The following is a 24,433-nucleotide window of genomic DNA, read 5'->3' on the forward strand; positions in this document are numbered from 1 at the left end:
CACACACCTGCACCTACAAGAGGAGCTACAGGAAACAAGTAAGGGACAAACGAGGAGGTATCCAGGCAAGACTCACAGCTAAGTCATACATGCCTTTTATTCTACTATTGTTCTGGCTAATGGACGTTCACTGGAGAATAGTATTATGCAACTTTTCCACAAGACTGTTGTGGAGCGGAGGGAGCTGCACAGGAGGAAGAGGAAGGAGCTGACCAGTGCAGGACACCACGCTCTGAAACAGGGACAAACACAGGAGGCGGTGCACCGTTTCAGAGGATCAGAGGAGCACAGGTTTCTTCCGGGTGCTACGGTTTCCCCTACCTCCAAAAACATGCTGGTCAGGTTGGCCCATAATAGCAGAGGGGCTCAGTCGCAATGGCTCAGGACAAACACCTGAACACAATTTCGTTCAATGACAAGTAAAGCACTTACTTAAGCGTTTACTTACTTACTCACCAGGAAAGCTACAAAGAAAAGGGTCCTGGAGAGTTGTAGTGATGGGAAGTAAAGGCGCCGTGATAAACATTCATGCAGCCACTGGGTCACAAAAAGGTCAATTACACACTAATGTCATGTTGTTTTTCAAATAAAAAGTTGCATAATGCACCTTTAATTGCAGTGGGTCAAAAAAAGAGAGACATTTTCCTATAGATATAATAACCTTAATCTTTTGCAGCCTTTTTTCTCCTGTTAACAAAGTTATTACTAGCTCCATCTACTTCTATTCTGCTAGACACTGATTCTCCCCTTTATTGTGGTTCTCCTGGAAGTTATTTTCTTATCCATAAAAATGGTTTGGTTTCATTATTTGAATGTTCAAGTGGTTTGGTTGTTTACTTGATCCAATCCAAACTGCATGTACAGCCCTGTGAGGAAACGGTTGTTGTGATGGTGGGCTATGAAACTAACTACAGCAACTCCCACACTGACAGGCTACTTACTGTAACTATACACGATTACTTTGCCACCGAGGTACCATTACGACTGCCTACACACGATACTGCCTACTTTTCTCTCTCGATGTGTACATGCTCCTTTGTGCGAGAATAATCCACTTTTGCACCAGTGATTTTCTTCCTCTGTCAGTCCTGATCCATGAGACAATGTGTTATAATGACACAGGCCTTGGTTTCCACTCAGCTCACATTGTGTCTCCAAAATGCAATGCGCCCTACGTATACCGTTTTGATTTTCCGCTTTCGCTCTTTAGTTTTTTGATAAGTGCATTGAAATTTTCCGCTGTCTGTCTGTTTGCCGGAGGGAGAGAGACGTGTCCAAGTCTGCAAGTAGCTCAACTCGGCAGGAGGCAAGGACAGCGTGCAGTCGGAGGGAAGGGATTACGAAGTGTTCGGCAACGCAAACTCATAATAGGGGACTTTACATTACAGGTGATTAGCGTGATTAACAGCTTCACTCACCAGGAAGAGGATGTTACGGTTTTAGTGCAATGTTGCAGCGCTATTGGCTTTAGCACAGACTTTGTCAAATGAATGTGAAATGTGCATCGCCTGGCCTGCCAAACTACATGCTTTTTCATAGATATTTCAAAGACATATAGTCTGGGAGCGAGCGTGATCTCAACGATTTCCCGGTGGGCGTGATTGACAGACGGCATCAACCAATCAGAGCAACGCTAGATACGTCGCAGCAACAAGTGTCAGGAGGCCTTTCCAAAAACGTCCTTATTTACGAGGAACGCTTCCAACGCTGTTTCTTTCTGCTTCTGTGCTTGTTTTAGGGGCTACGTTTTTTCCCCAAAATGATTTAAAGAGGGGGTATTATGCTTTTTTCAATCACATAGCACCAGTCTATAGCCCACTACAATGATGACCAAACCTTCTGTTGGTCTGTAAATGCAGTAATTAGAATAACTGCCTTGTATAAAATTGCTCTCTCAAAATGGCTGTAGCGAATGTCTTGAAATAGGCCTCTGTCTCTTTAAGAACCTCTGACCCCTTCCGACACGCCCCCTCCACACGCTGTCTGTGGCATCAGTGGGGAGGGGGTTCTGCTGAGGAGCAGTGGTTGGTTACTCGGCTGGTGACGAAAGCTCGGAGGCGTCTCCAGGAGGTGGGGGCGTTCCTAGGAGGACTCAGGCAAACCTATCCCTAAAATGGCCGCCATCAGAGTTTTTACAGATTACTCAAAAATCCGTGAATGTGCCAAGGCAACACTTCAGGCATGTTTTAATGAGGGAATGACATAATAACATGATGTAAAGCTTGAAAAAGTTGATTTTGCATAATACCCCCCCCCCCCCCCCCCTTTAAAACAGACGAAAGAGCAGAAGAAAACATCGTAACTCGCCGCGCACCGCATCTCTATTGTTTTGGTAGAGTGTGGTGACGGCTTCCGCGTCTTGGGCATATGAAGTCCAGCCTCTCGGTTCGTGATTGGACCGATGTAGGTAAAATTGTGAAATGATAGGCTGCGAGGAGCTGTCCAGACGGTTCTTCTTTTGAACACAAAGGAGGAGCGTCTGGCAGGCCAGGCAAAAATGTGCATATAAACGTCAACGTTGCTACATAGCTTTGCAACATTCAATAGCCCGATTTGTGATCCCCCCTCCACCATGTTCAGTGTGCAATAAAGAACTTACCAATGAATCAAATGTAGACAGTATAAATGACTGACAAACAGAGCCAAACAATTGTGTCTTCGCTTTGCCAATGGAATACGCCCATTATGCCCATTTTGCTTCGTCTATTGCTTCGTCTATTGCTGTCTATTGAGCTTGTTTATTGTTGATCATGTCCTTGAAAGCCTCACAATAACCGTGTAATTAAGATTAAACGTCGCCAACCTTATAATTTGCAAAATGTCAGTGCACTTTGTTGAAGAGGGCCTATTTTTTCCCCCCGTCATGTCGTGGAGCCATTCACAAACGGATGCATTGTTTTTTGTAAATAAATGGTCACATTCATATACCGTAGCATTCTTCCACCGCTGTTGAAAGCACTTAACAATCAAGGAAACACTCACCCATTCACACCCTCATTCATTCACCCTCCAGAGTACTCAGACACTGGCTTTTCTCGTAAAATGTTGCATTCCGATCTTTTTTATTGAAACTTCCTAAAGGGGTTCAAGGGCGTGAGCAGGATCATAGCTGGAATCTGAACCGATGAAATGATACAAGAATCACAAGCATTTCAAGTTAATGGCAAGTTTTTACAGAGCCTTTTCTAAATCATCAACTCAAATGAGAGTCAGCATAATTTTCAAGTCTTCAACTGTTCATTTGAGGATCATTTGAGTGTGAGTGAAAAAGCTCCCAGTGATAACAGTATTTTTTTCCAAGAATGAATATAGTAAAAAACTAAAAATCCAAATTATTATGCACAACACATTTTAAAGCTTGTAATTGAAAAGGGTCATTTGTTGAACTTGTAGCATAAGGAGGTCATATTTACTGAAATCAAAAGCTATTTCAAACAAAAACATCTTAAAAGGTCGAGTTATATCTTAACATAGGAGCCCTTCTTTGATAGCAGTTTCTTAAATCCATTAAACTTGAGAGTTTTTGGAGAGTTTCTGCTTGGATTTGTTTGCAGGATTTTAGAATAGCCTCCCAGAGTTGCTGCTTGGATGAAAACTGCCTCCCACCCGCATAGATGTTTTGCTTGTTGATGCTCCAAAGGTTCTCAATATGGTTAAGGTCAGGGGAGGAGGGGGTCCACATCATGAGTTTCTCTCCTTTTATGCCCATAGCAGCCAATGATGCAGAGGTTTTCTTTACAGCATGATATGGTGTAATGTGTGTGCTCTGAATCAGTCACAAATCTCTTATCAGTACCATGATTAAGCTTAATCTTTCATGAAATATCAAAGGTTTTCATACCGAGACCAAGGCATTCAACTATTTCACGCTTTTCATCAGCAGAGAGATCCTTTTTCTTTCCCATATTGCGTGAAAATGGTCTGCTTAATAATGTGGAAAGTTTTCCTCCTTAACTGGGCTTAACCTGACAACTAATCATCACAGGCGTCTCAGATTGATATCACTGATTCAAAGAGCCCTGAGACACAATACCATCCATGAGTTTATCCATGCGATTATTTGGGCAAGAATGTTTATTCCCCTGCACCACAAAGTCCTGAAACAAAATACTTTTTTTCCTCAGCCCGCCCCAATCTAAGAAAGGCTTTTGCTTTTACATTATTCATCACGCATTAATCTATATCTAGGATTTCTTCTCCTGCCTAATAGTGAGCAGCTGTTCCTTACTGTCATAGTAAATTGCGCAGTAAAAATAGCACTAAAGAAGCCCAACATTTTCGTCCACAGGAGCCCGACTGCACGACTTTCGGCTCTCACTTGTCCATGACACACTCCGTCAGCAGCTAATCCCACGCTCCATTATTTCTGTGTAGCACCGTTTTCTATTTCGTCACAACTCTTTCCTCACCTCTTATGTCTCTCTCTCCCCCCTCCCGCCCGCCCTCCAGCGCCTCTGCACTCTCCCCTCCTCCTTTTTTCGAACAGCGTAGTTCTCGCCCCGCGGCACTGATTCATCCTGTGTCGTGTCCCGCGAAGGTCAAAATAGCCACGGAGACAATCCCATAGATTCTGCATGTATCGCTATGCGGGCAGCGTCGGATGAGATTGTTTTACGGTAAGTCATGTCATGGGTCAAATTATTGAATTATTAATGGAAGCGCAATAACAATCTCGCCGTGTCTTGTCTGTAGTGATTCTGGTATGATATTGTTTCCATGCCCCCCCCCCACCCCCACCCCTCCTCCTCCAATCGCCTAATACTTACCATGTTACAATCCAATATCGCAGACGAGGCAAGAGGAAAAATCTGCCTCCCCCTTGGATCGGGTCTATTGTTTCATTGGACCGGGAGCATCCATCGCCTTCTCAGTGGAGACTATTACTGACTGAGTACAAGCGTATCGACTACAGGGCTCCGACAAACCCAAGGACAAGGCAATATATTTTCATCAAAACAGTCATGCTAAAGTAATCCCCCATCATTGGGCTGTGTAGGGAATAATTCACTAAACTATCGGGGCTACGTGTGTCCGCGTGAGTATGTGTGGTGACTGGCAATGGGGGCTGTGGGTAAACGAAAAGCAAATAGCTGAGGGGAGACGGTGAAGAAATGGTGATGTGTTTTATAAATGGGGTGAGATGTGACAGCCGTGCCAATACTGCCCCAAATGTACAAGGGGATAGTCGTGCATGGCGCTGTGGGTTTCTCCAACAAATCCAAAGGCAGGACAAACTTGTGGGATTGAAACTTATCCATAGATGAGTTTCGCAAATTTGCAAAGCACCGTGAACATGCGGGCCATACGCGAACTTTGAACTGTTGGGTTTTTAGATCACTGCTTGAAAACTCAAGAAAAATATAATCAAAACATATTTGCTGTACTTTTTTTGACCAATGGATAATTTCAAGATTTTTGACATAGGGCCTCATTTCCTAGTTATCCAGAGTGTTGTTGATTTCTGGGGATTTTTTTATTTTTAATTCATGCAGTTCATATATTGGAAGAGGCATGTGGCGCTAGGCTAGTGCAAGGCTAGCGCAGTTCTATGGTATCGGCTAGCCTGCATTAAAAACAGTCTGACTCACTCCACAGTGCACCTGAGGCAAATCACTTATAACTCCAGACTAACCATATAAATGTCGATAGAATAATTTTAACCATTTTGCATTTAAAAGAACTTTGTGGTTGTATAAGCTACACAGCGGCGGATTGATCTGCTAGAAAATAGACTCTCAAAATGCGATCATTCATGTGATGCAAGGTCAGTTATATTCCAAAAATTATTCTATCGACACAGACATTTATATCATTAGTCTGGCATTATAAGTGATTTGCCTTGCCTCAGGTGCTCTGTGGAGCGGGTCAGACTGCATGAATTACAAAATATACATATCTCCAGAAATCAGCAACACTCTGGATAACTAGGAAATGACGCCCTATGTCAAAAATCCTGAAATATCCTTTTAATTTGTTTGGAACTTTTGCTGTAACATACATTAAAAAAAAAAAACAGCACCATCAAGCCACGGCTATGCAAGATGGCGGTGTATTGATTTCATTGGCCCGTGCTCATTGGCGCGTGGTGCCAGAAAAAAAAAAAAATCTTTGCTTCTGTGTTACATCAGCATTTGTTTCCACACTCTCGGGACCCAAGAGCAGGAGCACTGTTGTCCCTTGTGTGAAAGCGGACGCATGAGCGAAATTGCCTGCATCAATTGATCGAGTCTAACCAACCAGCGGGGCGGAGAGCGAGCGCGTGGCCAGAGTGGAGCTTGGCCTGGGTTTTAAAAGTCACTTTTTGAGCGTTACAAAACTTTCGAAGAGAGAAAAAGTCTATGATGTTTAAAATAGATAATATTCACAAAAAAAGATTTGACCTTTGTGTCAACTGTACACGAACAGTTTGTTTTTACACGGCTGCTCTGTAATAAGAGTCTGGGTAACACAGAGCGGCCTCTGAGCGGACTGGAGCGTGATCTGAGGCAATGGTTCTCAACCTTTTGGAGTCACAACCCCCATTTTAATAATTAATGGTGTTCGTGACCCCCTTATTTATTCTCGCTGTTGTGTCACACCAAGGGAAACGGGGACATCAGCCAATGTAATTCTTAAAAAAAAGAAATGGATAAATCAAATAAATCAAATTAAGAACAAGCAATGACACTCTGGTATTAGCGCACACAGACAATTAAATAATAATACATGTTTTATTTTTTTTACATCTGCATGATCTAATAACAATACATTGGTTTTATATAGCGCTTCTGAACACTCAAAGACGCTTTACATTGCTTTATATTATTCATTCACTCCATACTTTGTGATGGTAAGCTACTATTACAGCCACAGCTGTCCTGGAGGTAGACTGATGGAAGTGAGGTTGCCAATCTGCGCCATTGGCACTCACACTGTATTCACCCAGCCTTCCTGGTGTTCCCAAACGGTGTCCCATCCAGCACCAACCAGGCCCTACCTGCTTAGCTTCTGAGTCACCCCCCCCCCCAACCGTATTCAGAGAAAAATGTTTATATTACTATATTTTACTGTAGTTATTTCTATTTATGCTCCTATAGCTCTCAACAAGTGGATATGACGACCAAATGATCTCTCCAAATGGTGTCCACAGTGTATTATATTGTGACATTACTGTGAATGACGCAGGGAGTGAATGGCCGTGTATGTCTCAGTCTGTATAGCCCATGCAGGCACTTGTTGGAGGGTTGAATTAAAACCCTGACAAATAAATCAATTGCAATTTTAGCTGCTCTTGATTTAATTCACAGATTGCAATTCCACTCCTCACCTCCTTCTCACTCACATCTTTATAAAGCCTATAAGCCCCTACGGTTGCCGTGCAGGGACATAATGCTGTTGTGTGGACATTTTGTCAGGGTCCAGATAAGGAGTTCATTTGTAAACAAAAGAAAACTCGATTAAGTTCCAAGATTGCCCTGCCCTAGTTTTGTTTCAGAGTTTGAAGCTTGGTTGTACTATAGTGAAATTTGAAAGTGAAATAGTAGTAGTAGAAAATGTGTTGTCCCCATGAGGAAATGAGTAAAAATACACAAAAACAACAATGACCAACAACGTTATACAGATTTTTGTGTATTTTAAAAGTTTTTACCATAAATTGCACAAGAAATGAGTGTTAAATTGACAGTAATAAACCGTGAAAAAACAGCTGGAATTATTTTCAACTGTAATTTTAATTACAATTATCCTCTATTTTTTACGGTAAAAAACTGGCAGCTGTGGTCGCCAGTTTTTTACTGTAAAATTTACAGATTTATTTTTTCTAAAATACCGATTTTTATGTATTTTAAAACTTTTTACCGTAAATTGCACAAGAAATGGGTGTTAAATTGACAGCAGTAAACTGTAATAAAAACAAATGAGACAGTGCTTAACTGTAAATTGAATAACAAGGATCCTGTATTTTTTACAGTAAAATAAAATGGCAACCACAGCTGCCATTTTTTTACCGTAAAATCTACATATTTTTTTTACAGTGAACCTGTGCTCAAACCATGCCCCATCAACCTCAATGTTTAAATTATGTTAAAATTGCTACCTACGTTCTGTAATAGCCCTCGCTGACAGACCAGCTGGACAGAATCCAAGAATTCCCGAATGGCTACTTAACAAAATGAAAAAATAATGTACACCATCTTTGTTTGTTCAATTGTAAAATAACTTGTGTCACAAATGACTGCCTGGTCCTGTTTTTAGAGAGGGCTGGGCACCTGTACCTTCGACCCGAGGGAAAGCAGCTCAAACGCTCTAAACAGAAGATGTTTTGAGTCCGATAATATTTTATCTGCTTTATCCAGAGCTCGAGCAAAATAAATGCCCCGCAGACCCTTCAGAGGAACGACTAGGATTTTGCTTACGACTTATTTTTCTGAGGGAGTTCTTTTGCGCCTCAGTTATGGCCCCGTACCAACAGACAATACAAAAAGTCAGAGCACTCTCCACAAAAGCACTGTAAAACATCACAACTCACTGCCTGTCGCCACAGCGCAGCGCCCTACAGGAGTCTACTGGGAATAGTGATATAGAAATAGAGAAGCGGCGATACCAATGCATGTGGACACTTATCAAGCAACTGCTCCGGGATATTTCTCAGAGTGCAAAACTATTCCATTTTCCCTGTAAAATAGGTTAGGCATAATTAGCCTTGACATCTGCCGAAACCTTTTGGGTCAGGCCTCATTTTGCATTTAAAGTACTTAAAATGCATGTATTCTTATTGTATAATGTACAAAGATCATTGTAAATATGTGGGATGTGTTCTAAGGCCAGGCCCCTTCACTTTTGCTCTGCCCGACCCGGTCAGATCTCGGAAGCTAAGCAGGGAAGGGCCTGGTCAGTACTTGGATGGGAAACCGTTTGGGAACACCAGGAAGTCTGGGGGGTGAATGTAGTGTGTGTGTGTGTGTGTGTGTGTGGGTGGGTGGGTGAGCTGTGGCTAGTAGCTTCCCATCACCAAGTATAGGGTGAATGAATTATGTAATCTTAAGGGTCTTTGAGTGTGCAGAATAACGCCAAAATAAAACCAATGCATTATTTTTTATTATTATTAATGTCTATAATGACCAAAGAATAAACTACTATCCTACTACATTAGCCTTTTTAATGTATTTTTTATATACAGCCATTAGCATTTAGCCATAAAACATCGCAAATTATAAAGGAACCAGATGTTTTCAGCGGTTGTCAACCCATCAACCACATTTACATGAAGTGAAAGTCATTTAGAAATCATTAATGAATGCACAGACCTTTTTAGGTTTTACTCAAAGGGGCTAGATGCAAGTTGGCCATTTTTATACTCACTACTGCCACCTCAGGTTATACGTGTAACTGCACCTTCTATATTAAAGAGGGGGTATTATGCTTTTTTCAATCACATAGCACCAGTCTATATCACACTACAATGACGATGAAACCTTCTGTTTGTCTGTAAATGCAGCAAATTAAAATAACTGCCTTGTATAAAATTGCTCTCTCAAAATGGCTGTATCGATCGGCTTGAAATAGGCCTCTGTCTCTTTAAGAACCTCTGACCCTTTCCGACACACCCCCTCCACACACTGTCTGTGGCATCAGTGGGGAGGGGGCTCTGCTGAAGAGCAGTGATTGGTTACTCGGCTGGTGATGAAAGCTCGGAGGCGTCTCCAGGAGGTGGGGGCGTTCCTAGGAGGACTCAGGCAAACCTATCTCTAAAATGGCCGCCATCAGAGTTTTTACAGATTACTCAGAAATACGTGAATGTGCCAAGGCAATACTTCAGGCATGTTTTTAATGAGGGAATGACATAATAACATGATGTAAAGCTTGAAAAAGTCCATTTTGCATAATACCCCCCCTTTAAGCTCGTGCATGACGGCAATTCGGACCCGAAGTAACGTTTTGAGTGACAGTATTATAGAGGCAGTTGTGGTGAACAAGTGTGAGCTCATTCTACACATTAGGACATTGCTGGAACATGTAGGGTAGGAAAATACTTAATTTTAACAGTTTTAACCTCGGTATGGTCCCTTTAAAGTGGCACTATGCCTGCAGGCGGGGACTGCCACGTGTAGTTTTGACAGTGATATGCTGGGCGTGCCGGCCGTCACCTGATAAATAGCGTTCCTGTTTATTGTTTGACCTCTAACTTCCTTACACCCGGTCTCCTGTTTGGTGGTTGTTCCTCCTCGTTGCTCTCAGGACTTCGCTGTCAAAGCCCAGAGCCATGCAAATGCTCCCTCTGAGACTCCTTTGTTCAAGGAGTTGGATTCACTGCCGCCTGTCTTTTTCTCTGCCTTCGCTTTTGTTTGGTTGTTCCCTGTCACTGGAATTTTACACATGTGGAGCATCATATGTGTACGGATAGACTGTGGTACCTTATGGTAACTGAAAATATGGACTAAGAAACAATGACTCAACAAGAACAGTGAAATGAACTACGAACTAATCATGGTCTCAACTAAAGAAGTCTTTTCTATAAATTGCCATTGCCTCTGTAATCTATTTTATCAACAATGAACCTACGTGCTTTATTGATGCTTGCCATCTCCAGCTGGTGTTCATTGGCACTTTTGGGTTAAACTGCTAAGGCAAACCACTCGCAATGCCATATTTAGATAAGAATTAGTGTATGAAAGTGTCACTTAATCACACAGCCAATGGGCTACTTTAATATAGGGCCCGGCTTCTCCATTGATTTGAATGGGGGTAGATGCTCATTTCAAACAGTCTCGAGATGTCGTTGGGAAACACAATGTATGTATTTAAAGGAACAGGCTCAAACACATCACTAAAGGCACTTCTATGATCAGAACTGTCTCGATAGGGATCAGCCTATTGTGCATGTTTTGGGTTGATTAGGAACTGTCCAGAGAAATGCCCAACCTGGCCCAGGAATCAAACCTGGGACGATCGGTGCGTCATCACTTGTAATTAGCCTGATTCCTCTGGCTATAAGAACCATTCATGTCATGTGTCTAAATTTACAGGCTCGGAGAGTGTTACATTCAGGAATGTAAGGCTAAGATCTATAGAAACAGTCAGTATAAAAGCCTCTCCTCCACAACCCCCTACAGAGACATTGTGTAATCTGCCACTCAGTACGTAGCTGTAATCTCCGCTCCTTCATACTCTGCCAAATATGGATTTTGTTTCTGCACATGGAGCTGGAAATCAACCAGGCAAATCTAACGCATTCACGATTCACATTATGTTAATCAGAGCAGACAATCCCTCATTCGTACATTAGCATATGTAAAGACTCTACTCAGAGGGGTACAAGTATTTTAACCTTATTTAACACACCAGAGATTAAGCAGAAAGTAATATAGCAATCTTCTTTAATTATGATTTGATGACAGGTGAATCAGGACAACATGAATAAAAGATGAACCGCCAGATTGTTGGCATCAGTGTAGGAAAAAAAAGGTTTTACATCCAGAATGAAGCAGAGTCCTGACAAAAAAGCGGGAAATACTGTTAGTCCAGTGCTCATGTCCATGGCCTATACTGAAGTATGAACCTTCTCAGGCTTTGAGACCCAAAATGAAGATGTCTCACAGGCCTCAACTCCAACAATGTTCAAATCTAGGCTGAAAACAGTTGTATAGCTGTGCACAAAGACAAATGCAAGTATTTGATCTTACTTACTTACTTATTTGCCTGTTACATACTGGAACATCTTTCTTGTTCTGTAAAGCACTTTATTTTATGTATGAACTCTGCGAAGCACATTCATTTTTGAATTAGGGGGTTGCCCCATGGCCAAGACAATCATGTCTAATCAAGTGTTTGAATGTGGTTGAATCTGGCATGAAAACAAAAAATACAATGTGATTCTGTAGTTGGACTGCCTGGCCAGTTGCCCACTCCTGCTTTGAGTATCTGTTCAAAAGCAGCACCTTCTAGAACTTTACTAACAGCCAATAAAATCTTCAAAGGTTTTATATTGATCCGCTGGTGAAATATTTTGCTAAATGTGCTTAACAAGAATGTACCTGTGTAGACGTTGATGCTTCATCTTCTCTATGAGTATTTTCTTCCTGTTGTTATTTTCAATTCCAAACGTACTGTACGTTGACTGCAACAGCCATTACGCGTTAGTGTATTGCCTGTGCTTAAAACCAAAACGAGTTGCTTGTGTCCTTCACTTTTTGCTGCAAAATACAACATACATAGATGGTTCACATTTGTCTCCGCTCTTCTGGCAGATGCTTTGCAAAACTCACTAACTTCGTTGTTTACTTTGCATCATGTCCGTTTTTCCTATGATTGGTAAATATGCTTGTCATTGTCAATCACACCATCGGGAATTCAGAAAAATCCCCCCTGATCCCAGACTACACGTCCGTGTAAAGAATAGGAGAAGCAGGTATTCTGGCTGGCCGGGCGAGTAGTTTGCTGTAGCTGCTACAACTGACCAAAAAAAAGCAGACTTGCCTCAGGGAAGAAAGGGAACATTTCTGCACGCTGCAATATTTTATGTGTGCATTTGACTTACCTTTCACTGCCAAGGTCAACCTGCGTGGGGTTTGGCTGCAAATGAATGAGAAAAGCTATAATGCTGAGTAAACTTATGCATTCACAATTGAAACTATGCAAATCCCAAATTAATTCATTGTCCCTCGAGAGATGATCCATGACTAAAACAATGTTTGAAGTATGATTGTTGCTCCCAGTCACAAAAGATTCACTCGCTTGTTGCTGGATAGAGTTTAAATTGAAGTCAACCCAACCAAAAGTCAGTCCTCTTGCGCATTTCTCACAAAGCTTGTATGGAAATTTGTATTTTCGCACAGCCCCCCAAAGTCCTGCGATGGATTTTTGACCCCGGGATTTCTGTTTGGAGAAAGACCGTGAAACAACTCGAGGGGAAGACATTGTCAGGTCAAACATTTAGCGTTTGTTACTGTCCGGAGCCAGAACACACAGCTCTCTAAGACCTCCAAAACAGTGCGTGGTTGGACACATGGGCGGGAGCTTCACTCGGGACAAGGGGGGAATCAGATCAGTCTGTTAATGCAGCTGCCGCGACGATCCCATAAGAGCCAGTCACTCCTGCTCACTGTTTGTGGACCATTTGTACTCGCACTTTTTAAACACGGCCTCCCACTGGGCATGACAGGGGAGAAGAAAGGAAAACATGAAACGGTACATGATCCGAAATGTTCTTTATTCGTCCCGCTAATGTTGAAAAGTGAGGTTTCCTGTGAACTCGTCAAACTGGGCCACAGCTAGATATTAATACATGACAGCAGTGAGCTAGAAGTAAGAAGATATGCTTATTTAAGTACAATGTGTGAAGAAAATAATATACTTTTCGAGCACATTTTCTTATAGTATTTTATTGGACATGAAATATTTACAGATTAGGTGTAAACTAATCTCAACTTGGTTTAGGCAGTGTGAGGAGTATGATGTTTTATGTTTTACAATGTTCCCCTCCTGGAACCGCCACCTTAACGTGGTGGAGGGGTTTGAGCACCCGAATGATCCTAAGAGCTCTGTTGTCGGGGCTTCGTGCCCCTGGTAGGGTCTCCCATGGCAAACAGGTCCAAGGTGACGGGTCAAACAAAGAGCGGTTCAGAAGCCCCTTATGAGAGACCAACAGGCCCGGTTAGAATCGTGAGGCCGTCCTTCTGTGGACCCACCACCTGCAGGAGGAGCCATAAGGGGCAGGTGCAATGTGATTTGGGCAGCTCCAACAGCTGCCCCCACGACCCGTAAACGGACAAGTGGAAGAAAAATGGATGGATGGATGGATCACTACAATGTTCTCTCATCAGAAGCATGTCTGGAGCTGTGCTTCATCCTTCTTGCGCATCTTGGAGTAATCTTTCGATCTTCTCCAGTAGCTAATCTTGAAAGTGCAGTGGCGAAAAAAAGCTCTTGAAGTCCTACTTATCGAAGAAATGCTTTCCTCACCTCTTCTTCCCTTGCTAAACTTAATCCTTTCATTGCAAAGTGAAAAAAGTCACCATAGCTTTACTACAGCAACTTTTACCACCTAATGGAGAATCCAATCGTTGAGTTTGATACAACACGAAATGCCGCGGTTAGCATCAGTGTGCTAAAGCTAACGAAAACTTATCAAGGCTGGGTCAGAAACTGTGATAGAAATACAAAAAGTAGGCTACTTTTAAGAAAGTCACTTAGTATCGGTAAATATTGGATATCGGCAGATACTCAAACCCCAGTATCGTATCGGTAGCAAACAATCTCGTAAAAACTGCTCTCGCCTCACAGCAATAAGGTCCCTGGTTTGATTCATGTGTGTCTGTGTGGAGTTTGCCTGTTTCCCCCCCACACCCCTGGGTTTTTGCGGAGGCTTCCTTTTCCCCTGGCACTACAAACATGTCCAATAGGGTCACCTCTGGGGCTAAGACTCCCCATGAAAAAGAGACTCTCAGTGGGAATTTAATGGTTAAACATATAAATAGTTAACTGTATTCAAATGACAAATGAATGATAAAAATGCTCTGAATAGTTTCTCCACATATTTCACTGCATCATGGCCTCAGTGAAGTGCTCTGCCATCATTTACTTTCTCTGCAAAAACTCTGAGTACAAAATACGACATATATTTCTGTCAACTTACTAGTTTTCTGTTGACTTCACAGTGAACTTGATTGACCCACCCCATTATCGCTCTGTAAACCCTCATGAGCATAGTCCAAATGGATTGAAAGCACTTGCATGTTTCTCCAAGTATCCCACTCCCTCGGACCGGGCCATTTCGCTTTTGTTATTGAAAACCATAAATTCACTGCTGACAAGTGGTTAGCTGTTACAAAAGCCTATGACGTGCATTACTCTAATACTCTAAGCCAATCTAACCATATTACTCAAATATATGGAAAAATGCTTTGAATCTAATAAGACCTTGTCAGTCTATACATAGCTGACTTACAGTATGACATCATGTAACTTTATTATGATATACATCGATCTGATTAAAAGTTTTCCTTGGCTAAAAGAGAGAAAAAAAGACTTCTTTCACATCACTTTCTATTGGCTCTGACTGTGCAAAAGTACTGAAAATACAAACCATGCTTCCTTTAAACATTTAATGAATACATCTCCTCTTCACTTAGGGGCTTGGAAACAGATATCAAAACCAATAAATTCAACAAGAAATAGTTTTTTTTTCCCCCTTCTTCTTTCCCCCTCTCGATGCACCACTCTATAAAGCTCATTTGCGTCATTATGCACGGTCCCATTACGGCATAACAGTTTCATATGAGAGAGGCAAGGCTGCCCCCCCTTCCCCCCACCGCCATTTCAAATCCCATAGACATCCGTTTTGTCCTAAATGAGTTCGAAGACAAAAAGAACGGTTTGTGGTATGCACTTTTTTCTCCCTCCCTCCTTCTCATTATGTTACGCGGAAATGGAAAACAAAAGAGGACATGTGTAATTACAGCCCGACTTCAGAGTAAACAGCAGTGCGGGACGGGGCTACGCTTCGGGCGCACAGGGGCTAATTGCGACTTCTCCTCTTCTCCTTCAGTGATTTGACTTACGCTGGATACAGTTCAGAGTCCAAACACGTGAACACGCATAAAGTGAGTCCGGGCCAGATGGACTTTGTCAGGGCCATTTCACTTTCTGTTTTCTGTGACTCGTGGAGGAACAGAGGTGAAGAAAGCAGCTTTTAGAGCGCTTTCAACGTGGTTTAGGACAAAAAATAATAACAAGTCGGTTAAGTAGGGAGGTTTATTATACATTATCCAGCCAGAATGGAAAGGCGTACCCCTTTTTGCAGGTCTCAAGCACGGCAATTATGTAAGGGCTAGTAGTCAATAACTTCATGATACAATCCTATAAACATGTACAACAAACAAAGTCATGGAAAAGACAGCAATGTTTAATTACGCAGAATAAGACTCAGGAGGTTAAAGCAGAAATAAGTAACTCATGCCCCTAGAAGCCATAAGCGCCACTGCAGGTGTCGTAGCATGTTGTAGTTCTTTACTCATTAATTGTCCGTGAGAGTAAATACTACACTGACAGAAAAGGCAAAGGGAGAGAGGGATATTGTACATCCAATTACACAATGGAGATAATTTTTTTCACTCAAACTTGGCTGTAAATACTGTTAAAGAGGCGCTAGCCCCATAGTTAGCTTTGCCCATTAGCCTGTTAGCTTCTTCTTCGTGATTCCATTAGTGTGTATTGGTGACTCTGACCCGGAAGCAGCGAAGTTTCGATTTTTTAACCTATTAATTAATTAATTAATTTAATTTAAGAGAAAGGGGGAACAATACATATTAATAAGCTTTTAATTTTTTTTTAAATATGCCAGATTATAGCCCTATAGGCTAAATTGTCCGTGAAAGTAAATACTACGCTGACAGAAAAGGTGAAGGGAGAGAGGGATATTGTACATCCAGCTGTAAATACTGTTTAAAGTGACGCTAGCCCACAGTTAGCTTTGCCCACTAGCCTGTTAGCTTCTTCTTCGTGATTCTATTAGTGTGTATTGGTTGCTCCGGTCCGATGGCAGTCAAGTTGCAATTGTGGTTTTCTGGCCAGAGACACCAGAGGGAGATGAAAGACTCTCCAATCATCCCATTAACACTTGTATTACCCCCACAGGGACAACGAAAAGGATTTATTATGGTAAACAAGTTATTTAATTCTTCTTTAAGCCTAATCAATAATGAGTGTATATTTCTACTGCATTTGTTTTCTACTGTATTTGTTTTGACCAAAGCCAAGGCTCAACCAAACATACTAAAAGGGAGTCTTTCTGTACATTCGTGAAGAAGTACATCACAATCATTGCTACACCTTTCCCACATAATATGGAATAAGACCATGTAATAATATTGTTGCCTTTGTTTCATGTATGAGGCCTGTATTCTCTGTGGCTTGTTCCTACTTTAGTCCGCTCCCCTCTTTCCCCCTCTTCTCCTGCAGAAAGCACTGACCGACCACGCCGCATCCAGTCTGCTCTCATTCTTGTTTAAACAAGTTGTGTACATGTCTGTTTCCACTGATTCCTCGCAGCTGCTTTTGATTTGGCTGAAATCATTCAAAAATAAGAACGCAAACTTTTCTCTCCAATTGCGCTGCCCCCTGTTGGTCTCTTCACAACTTTATTTAGCACCACAGATTGTTTTTTAGTTGTAACTCTGACTTTTTCCCCCCATGGGTGAAACTACAGCCCACCAAAAATACTTTTACTTAAGTAGTTCTTCGGTCTCAACTTTCGTTCAATGAATAGTTAAAACCACAGCATCATGAATCTGCAAATCCCTCCAGTGCAGATCTCCCACTCTCTTTCCATAATTCATTGAATGAGAACTGAACCGACAGCTTCCGCCATAAATAAAACATTATATTTATTTGAGTGGCCTATTTTACTGCCTGGTGTTGTTTTCTTAACAAGGTAAACAATGATTGCAGTTCAGCACTTCGGAACGTACTATGGAATATGACACAGTTCAGCTTACTTCATTGTCAAAAAGACCACGCAGGTCGGAGAACACGTGCATGTCCCGTCCACAAGAAAGGATTTTTAACCTCTTAACCTCTGAAAATGAATCGTACATTTTCTCCAGTTCGGCTTTACCCAAATCTAAAAGCTTCTGGACTGGAAAGCAACAGTGTAATGCCTCATTTGAAAGCTAAGACCTACAAAACTGATCCTAACTTTTTTGTTGCGTTGTCGCTGTGTTTTTTTTTTCACATTTTCTGCTTTATCATAGTTTTTTTCCTTCGTTTTTTTGTCGTGGATTCGTTACATTTTTGTTGCTCTTCTATTGCTTCTTTTACACTTTTTATGTCACTTTTTCGTTGCGTTTTGTCACTTTTTTTCATCATTTGTTTCATTTCATCTGTTTTTATTCTCGTTTTCATCACTATTTTTCTGCTTTTTTCAAGCAGCTTTTTGATTTGGGTAATTCCAAACTGGAGAAAATGTTCTCGGTTCAGGTGGGGGTTAAGAGGGTAAGTTTAAAGGGACTGTTAAAACTAAGTATTTTCCTTCTCCTACATGTTCAGCATGTCCTAATGTGTAGAATGAGCCCGGACCTGTTCACCATAGCTGCCTCTAAAATCCTGCACTGTCACTCAAATAGTTGTTACTTCGGGTCTGAAGTGCCGTCATGCACGAGCTTAATATAGAAGCTGCAGTTACGCGCAAGACCTGAGGTGGCAGTAGTGAGTATAAAATGACCAACTTGAATCTAGTCTCTTTAACTCTCGAGAGCCTTGGATCTTGTTTGTTCTTTTTTCTTGTAGCCCAAACCTCTAATCATCGAAGAGCACCTGCTGGACGTTTTTGTTGTAACTGTCTGAGGTTGCCCTCCGGTCAGTTGAACCTGGCATGGATCGAAACTCTGCAGTCTTCTCCCTGCAGGACTGAAGAGACTGTGAGACAGGTGCAAGTCCTCTTCCCGATTATTGTAGTAGAGATCTTAAAATGTCGTTGACTGGACTGGGTTGGTTGAGTTGGGGATGTTTCGCTTCTATTTTCGGAAGCGTCATCGAGGACCTTTGAAAGTCTCTTGTGTGAATGGATAATTCCTGGACAACTGAGAGCCTCCACAGACATGCCCAAGAAAATGTAAAGGTATTCTCTATCGACATATTTAGTTTTGAAATTGAGTTATCTTCCAGTCGTGTGAACTACGATCACTACGACTACCTTATGTAACGCTCTTTATTTATCATGGCTTGGGAATGGCACAAAGGATACACTGCCTCATTTGATAGTATAACAATAAGGACCGTTTTACAAGCTGAAATCCCTCAGGAGCTAACACTTCTGCCTGTATGGTCAATGTACAATAATGAAATCCCAAAACAATGCTGTATTATAAGCCTTTTTCCATATGGCTACTGTACCATCTGTTATTTTCACTCAACCTTCCCCCTTTTGAAACACTATACATAAATCCGATTGTTTACATGTCCGTTAGGTTTAAAGTTCAAGACAACACGATGCTGTACTTAAAGCACATTGTGGCTATAGGCAAAACGACAAAGACGGCATGATTCTCACTGAAAATCATTTAAGGAGAGAAAAAAATTGACCGTAAATGACAACAGCATTGCCTACTTTATTAACAAGAAATGCTTTGGCAAACTAGTAATAAATCAAGATTGAGAGGTACGTGGATGTAAAAGCACTGAGTGTATGGGCACAGGAAATCTATACGGCGCCATGATTGGCTGAGAAAAGTGATGCCTGGGATTGGCTGCTGCAGGAGTAAAGAGAGCAGTCTTCCTGGTTGAATTTAGACTTAAAGATCCCAAGATAGGAATAAAAAATGCCCCGTGCCCTCCTCTCCCGTGCATACTACAAAATGCCAAACTAAACAGCCTCCTTCATATATATTTAAACTACATGCTGCAGACAGCGTCGACAGGCCCTGACATTTTGAGTTGTTTCTTTTCAAAACACAAAGCTTGGTACATGTGCGTTTATGGGGCAAAAGTTGCTCTGATAAATGTGGGTGTAGATCGTGGGAAAGTCAAATTCGATTGCACTGCTTTGCAACCGTCCATTACTTAGGGTGCATTCACAACTCCTCAGAGTCAATACATAATTTACACCAAAACACAGCCATGGCTTGAAAATATTCATGCCTTTCAGCCATGTGATATTTCTTGTCGGTGGCGGCCATTTTGAATACCGAAGTAGAATTATGCAGTACTTCAACATGTAAGAATTTCTCTTCTCTGGATGAAAATTAAATGACGACTGATCGACAGTGGCATTTTTATGTACTTGTAATCATTTCTCAAGAAGAAAACAGTTAAAACACGGCCCCAGAGACGCATGTTTATGTGAAGAAACCAGTGAGCCAGTGTTTAAGATGTTAGCATGCTACTGGTTAGCATTTAGCTTCAACAGCTCAGCTCTGACCTCTCCAAGAGAAAACCCTGAACCACAAACATCTGGCCTTGGATACAACATGTGACAGAGGTCAGAGCTGCAGTATTTCCTCAGTGTTCATAGATGTGAGCCGCACGTGTGTTTACCGTGTTGAGGCCATTGACAGTTGATTGACAGTTGCTAACCAGTAGCATGCTAACGTCTCAAACTGAGACTCTGTCAACATGACAAACTGTAAATCACAGAGAATGGTTTTCTGTTTTCCTCTTTGATGTGTTCATTTAGTCTTCAGAGTGAAGCAGGTTTTTGGTAAATCCTGCTGTAGCTCGACAGACAGAGCTGCTACATCTGTGCCATATTTACTGCTTAAATCACATAAATGTGCGTCTCTGGGGCCGTGTTTTTGCTGTTTTCTTCTTGAGCAATGATTATGATTACGTAAAAATGCCACTTTCGATCAGTCATCTTTCATTTTCATCCTGAGTAGAGATATTGTTAGTTGTAGTACTGCATAACGCTACTTCGGTGATCAAAATGGCCGCCGGAACTATGCATGATGTCACTGGAAACTCATGTATATCATTCAGTAAGCAAAGAGCCCTGATTAGATCCTTTTTAGTACCTTGCTCCGCGTCTGTTTCCCTCGGACAGTCGTTATATGTGGTTTGTGACGTCTCTGCCCCCAGCAGTTGTCTCATGTGAAGAAAAAATCTCCGATCCGTTAGTACCGCTTTAGTCCCGCGTTAGCCCTGGTTTAGTCCCGGCTTTGCCTCGTCTGCTGCTCCTAATGACCCCATTGCTGCACCGTGCATTGGCTCATTTACACTCCTCTGTGCGTTCCGAGCATAGTTATTGTCCCAGCCTTATTAAAAAGTACGAAAAGAAAAACCAACACGGCCACAATCTGATACCGCTCCATTTTGTAAACAAGAGACGGAAAAGGAAGTGGAGCTTAATCGACCAATCAGAGAATGGTGTATCTTGTTCACTGTTGTTCCTGTTGAAAGCTTTGATACAGCGCCTCTAGTGAAGTGCAGAAGATTTCTACATTTAAAATTAGGATCTGACGGACAATAAAGACGTGTGACCGCACCAGTTGGAAAGCTCAAACAATGTTGCAATTTTGGTCCTCAATCGAACCGAGTCTCAGGTGTGAATGTGATCTTAGTCTGTCTTCTCTCATGCTTTGTTTGTCACGATCCTAAGTGGATTGTATTTGAATGTCTATGATAGAAATTATTCTTGCTCCAGATTCAAGAGCATTTAAAACCACATTCTGCTTCCTCACAAGAGCTGCAAAACCAAACTGAAGCATTGGGAAATGGACACACTCTGTGGGCGGCACGGTAGTGCAGCTGTTAGCGCTTCTGCTTCGCTGCTAGAAAGTCCCGGGAGTTTGCATGTTCTCCCTGTGTCTGCGTAGTTTTCCTCCGGGTACTCCAGATTCCCGTACCACTAATAGACGAATCCTCCAGCCAGGTGATTCTGACCATCAGCCTCATGGCTCCACATCTGGATATGGGTCCCTGGCTGGGTCCTCCCAGCAACATCGAAGGATGAGTCAAAGGACACATTTCATTGTACAGTTTTTGTGTAATGACACATAAAGAACCTAAACTCTTAACATCTTACATCTGAAATGTGCTCGGTTGAAGGGGCTAGATGCAAGTTGGCCATTTTATAATAATGATAATATTAATAATAATAATAATGCATTGGTTTTATATAGCGCTTTTCTGGACACTCAAAGACGCTTTACATTGCACTATTCGTTCACTCCATACTTGGTGGTGGTAAGCTACTATTGTAGCCACAGCTGCCCAGGGGTAGACTGACGGAAGCGAGGCAACCAGTCGCCAGGCTTCCTGGTGTTCCCAAACGGTCTCGCATCCAAGTCCTGCCAGGCCCTTCCCTGCGTAGCTTCCAAGGTCTGACGGGATCAGAGCAAGGGCGGCATGGCCTATATATTATACTCACTACTGCCACCTCAGGTCATACGTGTAACTGCACCTTCTATTTTAAGACGGCACTTCGGACACACACTCTTTTAACATTTGTAAACTCTGTATAGTCCCTTTAAGGCGGTGGTTAAGAGGTTAAAAACGTAATCTTGAAATTACAAACGAGTAAGTGCCCCTTTTTTCAATAAAATAAATAAAAAGTGAATTAAGCATTTTTCGCCTTTTATTTAATTGTGCGATGAGATTGTTTTTCTTAATTTGAGTGTAAAAAAAAAAAACTTGCCCCATGGACAGATTTTCTTGAAATGAGTTACATCAAGAAAAATGTACTTATTTCAGGAAATATATATTCTATTTCAATATCACTATTTAATTCAAGTAATCTTCTTACTTTGCACCTGAAGTCAAAGCAAAACTGCAACATCTCCTCACGCTGGAGAGATGCAGATGCCCCGCCCCCAACAATGTTACAAGCCATGTCTGAGATACATTTTCCCACACATAAAATGGAGGTAATTAATGCTTGCATTTGTTCCTACTGACTGTGGGAAATACTACACTGTGGCTTTTAGAGTCTGGCCAAACATTATAACATATTGTAGTGACTGGAGGTGACCGAGTTAAGGACATTTCACTTCTACCTATGGTGACAAACTCCCAAGGTTTTTCTACACAAACATTGTAGGCTGTAGCTGCGTCTATTGCTAATAAATGCAAACAAGTAAATAAAAAGATGTGTTGAAGGATAAAAAAAACAGGATATGAGGGTCAGGGTCACATAATATGGAAATAAGTTCAGCAACTGTGAATTGTAAAGCAGCCTTTTTTCACATCTTCCACATTACCTGAAAAGCCCTGTTCCCGGATATAGCACTCATCTGACCTACAAACATAACAGATCTTGGCTCACCTTTATATCGTCCTGTTCGAATAGACACAATGTGCTTTTTATACAAAGAAGTCTGAACTCGGAGTCAGAACATGCATATTAAAAAAGTGCAGTGAGATGGAATATATAAAAGCACGCTATATGAGCTGGCACAAAGGATGGAGACGGAGTTTCGTAAACAAGGTTATAAATACACCTATTTTTACACGTACATCTTGAACATTTTGTTGTCACTTAGTTTCTGAAGAGTGTGTTGTTTTGCCTCGAGCTAATCCCTTTCCAAATATAAAGGCCACTTGAAAATGCACGGCTTACCATTGCTCTTTTATTACAGTACAAAGGGGTGAAATAACCAAAAAAAAGCTTGTTTCTCATTGTTAATCCTTGCCCTCTGGTCGAGAGAACTGTGATTATTTAAATCCGAGTTCAGACACAAACACAATGAATTACAAAGATACAGTGACGGAGCAGAAATGTATTGAAATCTGTTTGTTCTATTTTCTTAAGGTTTGTCGTCAATAAAAGTCCCCTATTACTGCATTGCTTTACTGCTTTACTTGTGTATTGTGTTATGCCAGTTTAATGACAAACATATGCCACTTTTTATTGTATTTTCCTGACTGCAGGTGGAAGCAGAGGGAGAGAGGGCAGAGAAGGGAAAGGAGAAAGTTCAGCTTCCTGACAGCTTGGTGGATGGAGCTGTCTTTCAGTGAAAACACGGCCCCAGAGAGCACAGGTTTATGTAAGGAAACCTGTGAATCAGTGTTTAAGATGTTTGCATGCTACTGGTTAGCATTCAGCTTTAACAGCTCAGCTCCGACCTCTCCAATTGTAAGCCCTGAATCACACTCCAAACTTTGGCTACAACATGTGACAGAGGTCAGAGCTGAGCTGTTACTGTAGTATTTCCTCAGTGTTGTCCTCACGTGAGCCATACGTGTTTAACGGGTTGACATTTGCTAACCGGTAACATGCTAACGTCTTGAGCAGCTTAAACACTGACTCTGTTGACATGACAAACTGTAAAAGTCACAGAGAATGGTTTTCTATTTCCTCTTTGATGTGTTAGTTTAGTCTGAGGAGTGAAGCAGATCTAGATTTAGATTTAGTAAATTCTGCTGTAGCTCGACAAACAGCGCTGCTGCATCTGTGCCACATTTGCTGGTTAAATCGCATAAACTTGCATCTCTGGGGCCGTGTTTTAACTGTTATCTTCTTGAGCAATGATTACAAGTACATAACAATGCCACTGTCAATCAGTTGTCTGTCATTTTCATCCTTAATAGAGATATTGCTACATATTGTAGTACTGCATAATTCTACTTCTAAAATGGCTGCCGATGTGTGATGTCAGAGGAAACGCATGTATATCAGCCTCCTTATCGAACCGTAAATCTTTCGGGGCGCCCCCAAATCATAATAACTTACTTTATTCAAGGATGTTGTTATTATTTTACAGTTAAAACAATCTAAAAAGCAACATATAGCTGTGACTGTAGGCTACATGGGTTTAAACTGGTACATTTGTCCAAATAAATGCATTTTTTCCTTTCTAAATATATATATATATATATTTTAATGTGCTTGTTTTCTTTCCTGTAGTGCCTAAGAGGACCCCCAGGGGGCCCCGGACCCCACTTTGGGAACCACTGACCTATACTATAATAGACAAAAGTTTTACGCCAGTAATCATCTTCTAATTGTTAAAAACTTTTGCTTCTA

General features: G+C 41.6%; 1 protein-coding gene across 1 annotated transcript in view; it reads right to left on the reverse strand.

The window, feature by feature from the left end:
• The window catches only part of efnb1 (ephrin-B1), a 287,394-nt gene that overhangs the window by 3,750 nt on the left and 259,211 nt on the right, over nucleotides 1-24,433 (reverse strand). The window lies entirely within an intron of this gene.

The sequence above is a fragment of the Gobius niger genome (genome assembly GCF_951799975.1).
Source record: "Gobius niger genome assembly, chromosome: 5".
In the NCBI taxonomy this organism is placed as follows: domain Eukaryota; kingdom Metazoa; phylum Chordata; class Actinopteri; order Gobiiformes; family Gobiidae; genus Gobius; species Gobius niger.